This window comes from Brassica napus, unplaced genomic scaffold (genome assembly GCF_020379485.1).
Source record: "Brassica napus cultivar Da-Ae unplaced genomic scaffold, Da-Ae ScsIHWf_1215;HRSCAF=1739, whole genome shotgun sequence".
NCBI classification, from domain to species: domain Eukaryota; kingdom Viridiplantae; phylum Streptophyta; class Magnoliopsida; order Brassicales; family Brassicaceae; genus Brassica; species Brassica napus.
In genome coordinates this window covers 1,297-12,500 of record NW_026014636.1, presented here as the reverse complement: position 1 = coordinate 12,500, position 11,204 = coordinate 1,297, and positions in this window count along the sequence as shown.

The window sequence follows — 11,204 nt, the reverse complement described above, 5'->3', positions numbered from 1 at the left end:
TTCGGGTACTGAGGGTAGGCTCAGAAGAGTGCCTACCCCTTATATAGACAAAACACTTTTTTTCAGTCTGTCACCAGTAGACATTGGTTGTGTTCCGAGAGTATTTTTGATGTAAAAAAAATACTTGGAATTTGAATCTGATTTTTTGCATGCTTCATAAGAATGGTTAAAGATATTTTCTGGTAAATTTTCATGATTTTCTTTTGCTTCTAACCATGTCTTTTGCATGCTACAAAGTTCGGGGTTTCGTGGTCTAAACGGATGTCTACAGCAACTTTTGATCAACACTTGACATTCTAAACTCTTTGTTGACATATTTTTGATGTTTCCTTTCAGAAAACTTTCTTCAAAATATTAATTTTTGAATTTTTGGCTTCTCGGGTGATTTTGGCTATCCTTGGGTGATTTTGGCACACATGGGCTGTCTGTTCAGTACACACAGGACGTCCGTGTGTGTCCGTCAGCACACACAAGACGTCCATGGCTGTACGTGTGTGTCCGTCAGCACACACATGACGTCCATGGCTGTCCGTGTGTGTCTGTCAGCACACACAGGATGTCCGTGGCTGTCCGTCAGTACACATATCAGCACGTTGGTCCTTGAACTCAGCACGCTGACCCTTCCCGTGGACTGTTTGGATGATTTTAGCCCACGTGGGCTGTCTGTTCAGTACACACAGGACGTCCGTGGGTGTCCGTGGCTGTCTGTTGTGTCGTGTGTGTCCGTCAGCATACACAGGACGTCCGTGGCTGTACGTGTGTGTCTGTGCGTGTCCGTCTGTGTCCGTCAGCACACACAGGACGTCCGTGGCTGTCCATCAGTACACATATCAGCACGTTGGTCCTTGGACTCAGCACGCTGGCCCTTCCCGTGGACTGTTTGGATGATTTTGGCCCACGTGGGCAGTCTGTTCAGTACACACAGGACGTCCGTGGGTGTCCGTGGCTGTCTGTGTGTGTCCGTGTGTGTCCGTCAGCATACACAGGACGTCCGTGGCTGTCCATCAGTGCACATATCAGCACCCTGGTCCTTGGACTCAGCACGCTGGCCCTTCCCGTGAATTGTTCGGGTGATTTTGGCCCACGTGGGCTGTCTGTTCAGTACACACATGACGTCCGTGGGTGTCCGGCAGCACACACATGACATCCGTGGGTGTCCGTCAGCACACACAAGAAGTCCTTGGCTTTCCGTGTGTGTCTGTCAGCACACACAAGACGTCTGTGGCTGTCCATCAGTACTCATATCAGCACGTTAGTCCTTGGACTCAGCATGCTGACCCTTCCCGTGGACTGTTTGGGTGATTTTGGCCCACGTGGGCTGTCTGTTAAGTACACACAGGACGTCCGTGTGTGTCCGTCAGCACACAAAGGACGTCCGTGGTTGTCCGTGGGTGTCCGTCAGCGCACACAGGATGTCCGTGGGTGTCCGTCAGCACACACAAGACTTTTGTGGCTGTCCGTGTGTGTCCGTCAACACACACAGGACGTCTGTGGCTGTCCATCAGTACACATATCTGCATGTTGGTCCTTGGACTCAGCACGCTGACCCTTCCTGTGGACTGTTCGGGTGATTTTGGCCCACGTAAGCTGTCTGTTCAGTACACACAGGACATCCGTGGGTGTCCGCCAGCACACACATGACGCCAGTGGCTGTCTGTTTGTGTCTGTGTGTGTCCGTCTGTGTCCGTCAGCACACACAGGACGTCCGTGGCTGTCCATCAGTACACATATCAGCATATTGGTCCTTGGACTCAACACGCTGGCCCTTGCCGTGGACTGTTTGGGTGATTTTGGCCCACGTGGGCTGTCTGTTCAGTACACACAGGACCTCCGTGGGTGTCTGTCAGCACACACAAGACGTCCGTGGCTGTACGTGTGTGTCCGTCAGCACACACATGATGTCCATGGCTGTCCGTGTGTTTCCGTCAGCACACACATGACGTCCGTGGCTGTCCGTCAGTACACATATCAGCACGTTGTCCTTGGACTCAGCACGATGACCCTTCCCGTGGACTGTTCGGGTGATTTTGGCCCACTTGGGCTGTCTGTTCAGTACACACAGGACGTCCGTTGGTGTCCGCCAGGACACACAAGACGTCCGTGGCTGTACGTGTGTGTCTGTGCGTGTCCGTCTGTGTCCGTCAGCACACACAGGACGTCCGTGGCTATCCATCAGTACACATATCAGCGCGTTGGTCCTTGGACTCAGCATGCTGACCCTTACCGTGGACTGTTTGGGTGATTTTGGCCCACGTGGGCTGTCTGTTAAGTACACACAGGACGTCCGTGTGTGTCCGTCAGCACACAAAGGACGTCCGTGGTTGTCCGTGGGTGTCCGTCAGCGCACACAAGACGTCCGTGGGTGTCCGTCAGCACACACAAGACTTTTGTGGCTGTCCGTGTGTGTCCGTCAACACACACAGGACGTCTGTGGCTGTCCATCAGTACACATATCTGCAGTTGGTCCTTGGACTCAGCACGCTGACCCTTCCTGTGGACTGTTCGGGTGATTTTGGCCCACGTAAGCTGTCTGTTCAGTACACACAGGACGTCCGTGGGTGTCCGCCAGCACACACATGACGCCAGTGGCTGTCTGTTTGTGTCTGTGTGTGTCCGTCTGTGTCCGCCAGCACACACAGGACGTCCGTGGCTGTCCATCAGTACACATATCAGCATATTGGTCCTTGGACTCAACACGCTGGCCCTTGCCGTGGACTGTTTGGGTGATTTTGGCCCACGTGGGCTGTCTGTTCAGTACACACAGGACGTCCGTGGGTGTCCGTCAGCACACACAAGACGTCCGTGGCTGTACGTGTGTGTCCGTCAGCACACACATGATGTCCATGGCTGTCCGTGTGTTTCCGTCAGCACACACATGACGTCCGTGGCTGTCCGTCAGTACACATATCAGCACGTTTGTCCTTGGACTCAGCACGATGACCCTTCCCGTGGACTGTTCGGGTGATTTTGGCCCACTTGGGCTGTCTGTTCAGTACACACAGGACGTCCGTTGGTGTCCGCCAGGACACACAAGACGTCCGTGGCTGTACGTGTGTGTCTGTGCGTGTCCGTCTGTGTCCGTCAGCACACACAGGACGTCCGTGGCTGTCCATCAGTACACATATCAGCGCGTTGGTCCTTGGACTCAGTATGCTGGCCCTTCCCGTGGACTGTTTGGGTGATTTTGGACCACATGGGCAGTCTGTTCAGTACACACAGGACGTCCGTGGGTGTCTGTGGCTGTCTGTGTGTGTCCGTGTGTGTCCGTCAGCATACACAGGATGTCCGTGGCTGTCCATCAGTGCACATATCAGCACGCTGGTCCTTGGACTCAGCACGCTGGCCCTTCCCGTGGACTGTTCGGGTGATTTTGGCCCACGTGGGCTATCTGTTCAGTACACACAGGACATCCGTGGGTGTCCGTCACACACACATGACGTCCATGGGTGTGCGTCAGCACACACAAGACGTCCTTGGCTGTCCTTGTGTGTCCGTGTGTGTCCGTGTGTGTCCGTCAGCACAGACAGGACGTCTATGGCTGTCCATCAGTACACATATCAGCACGTTAGTCCTTGGACTCAGCACGCTGACCCTTCCCGTGGACTGTTCGGGTGATTTTGGCCCTGTGGCCTGTCTGTTAAGTACACACAGGACGTCCGTGTGTGTCTGTCAGCACACACAGGACGTCCGTGGCTGTCCATCAGTACACATATCAGCACGTTGGTCCTTCGACTCACACGCTTGCCCTTCCTGTGGACTGTTTGGTGATTTTGGCCCACGTCGGCTGTCTGTTCAGTACACACAGGACGTCCATGGGTGTCCGCCAGCACACACAGGACGTCCATGGCTGTTTTGTGGCTGTCCGTCAGCACACATAGGACGTTCGTGGCTGTTTGTCGCTGTCCGTGTGTGTCCGTGTGTGTCTGTTACCACACACAGGACGCCCGTGGTTGTCCATCAGTACACATATCAGCACGCTGGTCCTTGGACTCAGCACGTTGGCCCTTCCTGTTGACTGTTCGGGTGATTTTGGACCATGTAGGCTGTCTGTTCAGTACACACAGAACGTCCGTGGGTGTCCGTCAGCACACACAGGACGTCCGTGTGTCCTTCAGCACACACAGGACGTCCATGGCTGTCCGTGTGTGTCTGTGCCTGTCCGTCTGTGTCCGTCAGCACACACAGGACGTCCGTGGCTGTCCATCAGTACACATATCAGCGCGTTGGTCCTTGGACTCAGCATGCTGGCCCTCCCGTGGACTGTTTGGGTGATTTTGGACCACGTGGGCAGTCTGTTCAGTACACACAGGACGTCCGTGGGTGTCTGTGGCTGTGTGTGTGTGTCCGTGTGTGTCCGTCAGCATACACAGGACGTCCGTGGCAGTCCATCAGTGCACATATCAGCACGCTGGTCCTTGGACTCAGCACGCTGGCCCTTCCCGTGGACTGTTCAGGTGATTTTGGCCCACGTGGGCTATCTGTTCAGTACACACAGGACATCCGTGGGTGTCCGTCAGCACACACATGACGTCCGTGGGTGTCCGTCAGCACACACAAGACGTCCTTGGCTGTCCTTGTGTGTCCGTGTGTGTCCGTGTGTGTCCGTCAGCACAGACAGGACGTCTATGGCTGTCCATCAGTACACATATCAGCACGTTAGTCCTTGGACTCAGAATGCTGACCCTTCTTGTGGACTGTTTGGGTGATTTTGGCCAATGTGGCCTGTCTGTTAAGTACACACAGGACGTCTGTGGGTGTCCTTCAGCACACACCAGACGTCTGTGTGTGTCCGTCAGCACACACATGACGTCTGTGGCTGTCCGTGGGTGTCCGTCAGTACACACAGGATGTCCGTGGGTGTCCGTGAGCACACACAAGACTTATGTGGCTGTCCTTGTGTGTCCGTAAGCACACACAGGACGTCTGTGGCTGTCCATCAGTACTTATATCTGCATGTTGGTCCTTGGACTCAGCACGCTGACCCTTCCTGTGCACTGTTCGGGTGATTTTAGCCCACGTGGGCTGTCTGTTCAGTACACACAGGACGTCTGTGGGTGTCCGCCAGCACACACAGGACGTCCGTGGCTGTCTGTTTGTGTCCGTGTGTGTCTGTCAGCACACACAGGACGTCCGTGGCTGTCCATCAGTACACATATCAGCACGTTGGTCCTTGGACTCAGCACGCTGACCCTTCCCGTGGACTGTTCGGGTGATTTAGCCCACGTGGGCTGTCTGTTCAGTACACACAGGACATCTGTGGGTGTCCGCCAGCACACACAGGACGTCCGTGGCTGTCTGTTTGTGTCCGTTGTGTCTGTCAGCACACACAGGACGTCCGTGGCTGTCCATCAGTACACATATCAGCACGTTGGTCCTTCGACTCAACACGCTGGCCCTTCCGTGGACTGTTTGGGTGATTTTGGCCCGGTCGGCTGTCTGTTCAGTACACACAGGACGTCCATGGGTGTCCGCCAGCACACACAGGACGTCCATGGCTGTCTGTGGTTGTCCTTCAGAACACATAGGACGTTCGTGGCTGTTTGTCGCTGTCCGTGTGTGTCCGTGTGTGTCTGTTAGCACACACAGGATGTCCGTGGTTGTCAATCAGTACACATATCAGCACGCTGGTCCTTGGACTCAGCACGTTGGCCCTTCCTGTTGACTGTTCGGGTGATTTTGGACCACGTAGGCTGTCTGTTCAGTACACACAGAACGTCCGTGGGTGTCCGTCAGCACACACAGGACGTCCGTGTGTCCTTCAGCACACACACAGGACGTCCATGGCTGTCCGTGTGTGTCCGTCAGCACACACAAGACGTCTGTGGCTGTCCGTCAGTACACATATCAGCACGTTGGTCCTTGGACTCAGCACGCTGACCCTTCCCGTGGACTGTTCGGGTGATTTTGGCCCACGTGGGCTGTCTGTTCAGTACACACAGGACGTCCGTTGGTGTCCGCCAGCACACACAAGACGTCTGTGGCTGTACGTGTGTGTCTGTGCGTGTCCGTCTGTGTCCGTCAGCACACACAGGACGTCTGTGGCTGTCCATCAGTACACATATCAGCACGTTGGTCCTTGGACTCTGCACGCTGGCCCTTCCCGTGGACTGTTTGGGTGATTTTGGCCCACGTGGGCAGTCTGTTCAGTACACACAGGACGTCCATGGGTGTCCGTGGCTGTCTGTGTGTGTCCGTGTGTGTCCGTCAGCATACACAGGACGCTCGTGGCTGTCCATCAGTGCACATATCAGCATGCTGGTCCTTGGACTCAGCAAGCTGGCCCTTCCCGTGGACTGTTCGGGTGATTTTGGCCCACGTGGGCTGTCTGTTCAGTACACACAGGACGTCCGTGGGTGTCCGTCAGCACACACATGACGTCCGTGGGTGTCCGTCAGCACACACATGACGTCCTTTGCTGTCCGTGTGTGTAACATCCGCGATCCTGGATAAGGTCCGTCGGGACGGCCATGGTTCGAGGAAACGAACCAGCCGGTCTTAGGACCTTAAGGCAAGCATTCCATGGCCAAGATAGAAGGTTAAGGATGTCAGGATGCTGAGACTTAACCTTATAAGAGAAAGAAGTCAGCTAGAAAAAGTTGTACATAAGCTGGGCGATGCTTACGGGAAGCTCGATCAGCTAGACATAACTCGGTCAAGCTCAGCCTAGCTCGTTCCAAGTTAAGTCAGCTCAACCAGCTGGACTACTAGCTCACTCAGCGGAGGCAGCTGGGTCAGCTCATCTCAGCTCGACGGACTGTTCGGGTTTCGGGCCGATGGTCCGGGTCTGGGTTAGTGGCGGGCCATGAGGTCCGGCCATGTGGTCCATGAGGCGTTGGGCTCTTGTGGACAGGCCGTGGGCTTGGGTATCAAGCCTGGGCTTGGGTTGTACGTGCCTATAAGGTCTGGAACCTTCCATTTCCGAACAGGTACGATCTGGACCGTTGATTGTAATCGATGCCCAAGATCTGTCCCAAAAGGATGCTTCGAAGGGATGTGTCCCTTCACACATGACCTTTGGTTGCCTATATATAGGATGCACGACCAGAGATCAAGGCATTCAGTATTATTCAGTCTCATTCTGTCTGAGACAAAGGACACACGTCCTAAACTAAGGGATCCCTCAATGAGAACCGAGGATCCAAGCTGGAAAAGGCTCGGTTGTGGTGGTTTAGTATCTCCGGCAAGGAGAACGGTTTAGGAGAGAGGAGGCCGTGTGGTTATGGATACCCATGGCATTGAGAAAGGTCTGGAGAAGGACTCCAACCCCGTGGTTCAGTCAGATAGGGTCAGTGGGGTCACCACCAACTCATCGACTAAGACCATCGGACAGTCTGAACCGGTCTAGCCACGGGCGTTTGGATTGTGTCCTATTCTTCTTATTCTTTTCATCTATTTATTCTCTACTCCTCCTGTACATTGGCGTGGCCTTGTTGATGTGTTGGGATTGGTAATAACCGTGGTTCTGGTTGAGTAATGCGGTCGCGGTCCATAACCGACGAGTTAGGCGCGCGCATGATCTGACTGGCCTCAGGTGATCCGATTGGATAGCGGCGGTTCTGTTCTGTTCTGAACGGCTGCAACCCTACCCTGAACAGTCACAATGGTTCATGACTGTGTGCAGGTTAAGGCGTGGTCCTTTGGCAAAGGCCGGACACACGCACGGACCAGACAGTCCCTACGGACGGTTAGGTCGAATGGTTGGAACATCTGAATGGGTGCGAGTTGCCAAGGGTCATGAGTTGCCAAGAGGCACGTGTGTCCAAAGGGTACTAGTTCCCAAAAGGTGTGAGTTCCAAACGGTACCATTGGTTCAAGGCTTAGGCCGAACCAAGTGGACAGTCCGCGGCTGCATAGTCGAACGGACAGACGGTTAGTTTAACCGGAGTGTTGTGTCGCAAGGTCTGATTCGTTGCAAGTCAATCCGTTTTGGTCTTGGGCCTTACTCTGTGGTATGGATCCAGGCTTTGGGTCGGATCAGGTAAGAAGGTCCGTGAGCCTTTGGGCTGGACTTATAACTGGCCGATCGCACCTAGATCTTAACCAAACGGTTAGACGAGACTATGGATGATCCAGCGATGGTTGGATGGTTCTAGCCGCAAAGGCTAAGTGGGATATCTTACAATCAACTTTGGGTTGGTGAGTAGGATAGGCGCCATATGCCTTATGTAGGGCGTAGACCCACATGATGGCAATGGAAGGCCGGTTATATCAGTACATGCTAAGTGGACGATGGCTTATCAAGTCTAGCGGTCGGATCATGTTTCATGATGATGGTTCGATGGCCAAACACTAGTATGGATATTCACGTTGCTGGAGTAAGAGTATTGATTTGATGCTTCTAGATATCAACCTTGGTGTTGATAGCTTCGAGATTGGCTAAGTGTCATGACGAAGTTTGTGGCTAGTACAATGTGTCGTAGACCACAGATACTGAGCCTAAGTGTCATTGTTCAAGGAAGGCCGTGTAAGATCTGATCATGGGTGAGTATGGACGACCTGACCTGTCATGTCCCCGATCCTAGATAGGATCGGCCGGACGGGCCATGGTGCGGGGAGTCGCACCAGTCAGGTCATTAGACCTTGAGACAAGCGTATCATGGCCCCGAATGAAGGTTAAGGGCATCAGTCAGCTGAGACTTAACCAGGATACGATGGAAACAAGGGTAAAGGAGCTGGGTGAGTGTTTAGGCAGCTGGACGAGTGTTGGTTTGAGTTCAATCAGCTCGGTTCAGCTGGTATTCAGTTCACCATGATCTGTTCAGCTCACAGGAGCTGGTGGGCTAGCTCAATCAGCTGGGAACAGCTGGAGGTCAGCTCAATCCAGTGAACGGTGCGTTCTGGTTCGGATCAGTGTGGGCGAGTCCGGGACGGTTACTGGGCGAGCCGATGGTCCGGGTGCAGGACGGTTCGACCAATGGGTCTTAGGCTTGGGACAGGGAGCGGGCAAGCTCCCAGAGTGTGAGCTGAGGCTCAGTGATCGATTTGCCAAAGGAAGAAAAGGGAGAAACCGCCAAGGGGCGGTTATGGGACGGTTATGGGACGGTTTTGGGAAGAAGGATGGGATTTTGGTAACTGTTCGCCCAGGCGGTTTGGGACAGTTTAAATCGTCCTCTCTCTCTCATTTCTGATCATTCTGGTCGGTTTTTACTCATTCCACACAGAGAGAAACACAGAGAAAATTCAAGAGAGAAAGAGAGACACAAACCTTGGATCGGCCGATTTGATCCAAGAGATTGTTCTTGAGTGTTCCTGGTGTGTTTGGGCGTGTGATCAAGAGGATGGATTTGAGAGACAGAAAGACAAGGAAGGCAAAGGAGAAGAGAAGAAAAGTCACCCTGGAGACCGAACTCCTAAGGTGAGAGGTGGCCAAGAGTAACCGGATAAGGCCGCGGGTGATGGCCGTGTGAGCCTGGCCAGTTTGGATCGATTGGTCACTCCTTACTCTGACTTCTTCTACTCTGTTTCTTCATATATGTTGTGCTATGGAATGTTTTATATTGTTACAGGAAAGGATTCATTGATCCTAAGGCCTTGGCCTGATCAAATTCCCATGAAAGTCCCTTGTTCTTGTGTGGGCTGTTCATGGCCGAGATCACTATGATCTGAGCCGATTCTTTTGAATCTGATTATGGGAATATTTTTCTTCTGAATTATCATGAGTTTTCATGAATTTTATTTGGTATTTGGATCTCTTTTTAAAGGGGTCAGATTTGACACTTTTGATGATTGTTCTTGACTAGATTGGATCCGACCATGCAATGTGATTTGATTCTTGTTTTGTAATCTAACCTTGTGATTGTGTGTTTGTTTGTGTTGGATCCAGGACCAGAAATGAACCGTGGTAAGGGAAAAGCACTATGAGGACCGCGGTCATGGGAAGATGTGTGGTGATTGGGTTGATTCTGAAAATTGTGTGATTATTGTAGCCTATTGTGCAACTTGTGAACTTATGCGATTCTAGTGTGTAATCTATTTATTAGGATGATGAATGATGTATGAACCTTGGTTAATATCTATGAAATATCTATTTGCATTAGTTGTTGCTTGATTGTTTAAGTGTGAATGTTGGAACCTCAAAACTCTGAAAAAGACATAGAATTATTTAACACTTGAACTTGAATATGAAAGATGGAATTGGTTGCATTGTTTGGTGAGGCCGCGGTCTGGTTGGATTGAGGAATCCAGGAGCGGGTCTTACAAGTTGGTATCAGAGCATTCTTGATTCTAGGATTTGTTGGGTTATTGGTTCACCACACACTTGGCTGTTTGGACTCATGGTGAGATAGTTGGGTTCTAAGTAATCTTTTCTAGATTAACTTAGGAGTGATGGAGGTTGTTGTGTTCAGTTATGGACTAACTTTTGTTTGTGTTGTAACTCCTAAGGGTACAAGAAGGTATAAATCTCGGAAAGGAAAGGAGGCAACTGGGGCGTCTGGAGCAGTGGGGCAGGATGGTGCTTAACAGACCGGAGTGTTACCAGCTGGAACCATTCCAACCACAGTGCTACCGGCTCTGGTGGAGCAGGTGGATAATGCCACCGGACTTCCAGTGGGTCCAACTCTTCCTACTGAGGTTAATGATACTAATGTGGACGAGCAACAAGAGCAAGTCCATGGAGACGATACTGGGTCGTCCAACGTTGGTGCTGGGAGTGGCCAGAATGTTGATGCAAACAATGTTCGGGTCACTGGTGCCGAGGAGGTCATTGAGCCGACCATAAGGGGCTTGGTGGAGGCTATGCAGGTCATGGGAGCTCAGATAGCCTCCTTGACACAGGCGTTCACACCATTGGTGAACTCGTCCGTGGGACAGGCTAATCCCCCGGTTCGGGTTGCTGCTGGAGGACTGATGTTGGTGCTGGCCGTGTGGCTGAGGTGATTGAGATAGACCCACCGGTCAGGCCAGTGCATGGTATGGACTACCTGAAGGTGCTGGAGCATATCTCCAAGTTGGGAACCAAACACTTTGCTGGAAGTGTTGATCCTATGGAGGCGGACGAGTGGAGAACCAGGTTGGTTCGGAACTTCAAGTCCACACGTTGTCCTGAGGACTACCAGAAGGACATAGCAGTACACTTCCTGGAGGGAGATGCACATAATTGGTGGTTAGCTTTGGACAAGCGTACCAATGGCACCATTGAGCATTTTGCTGACTTTGAGGTTGAGTTCAACCATAAGTACTTTCCCGCTGAGGCGTGGGATCGT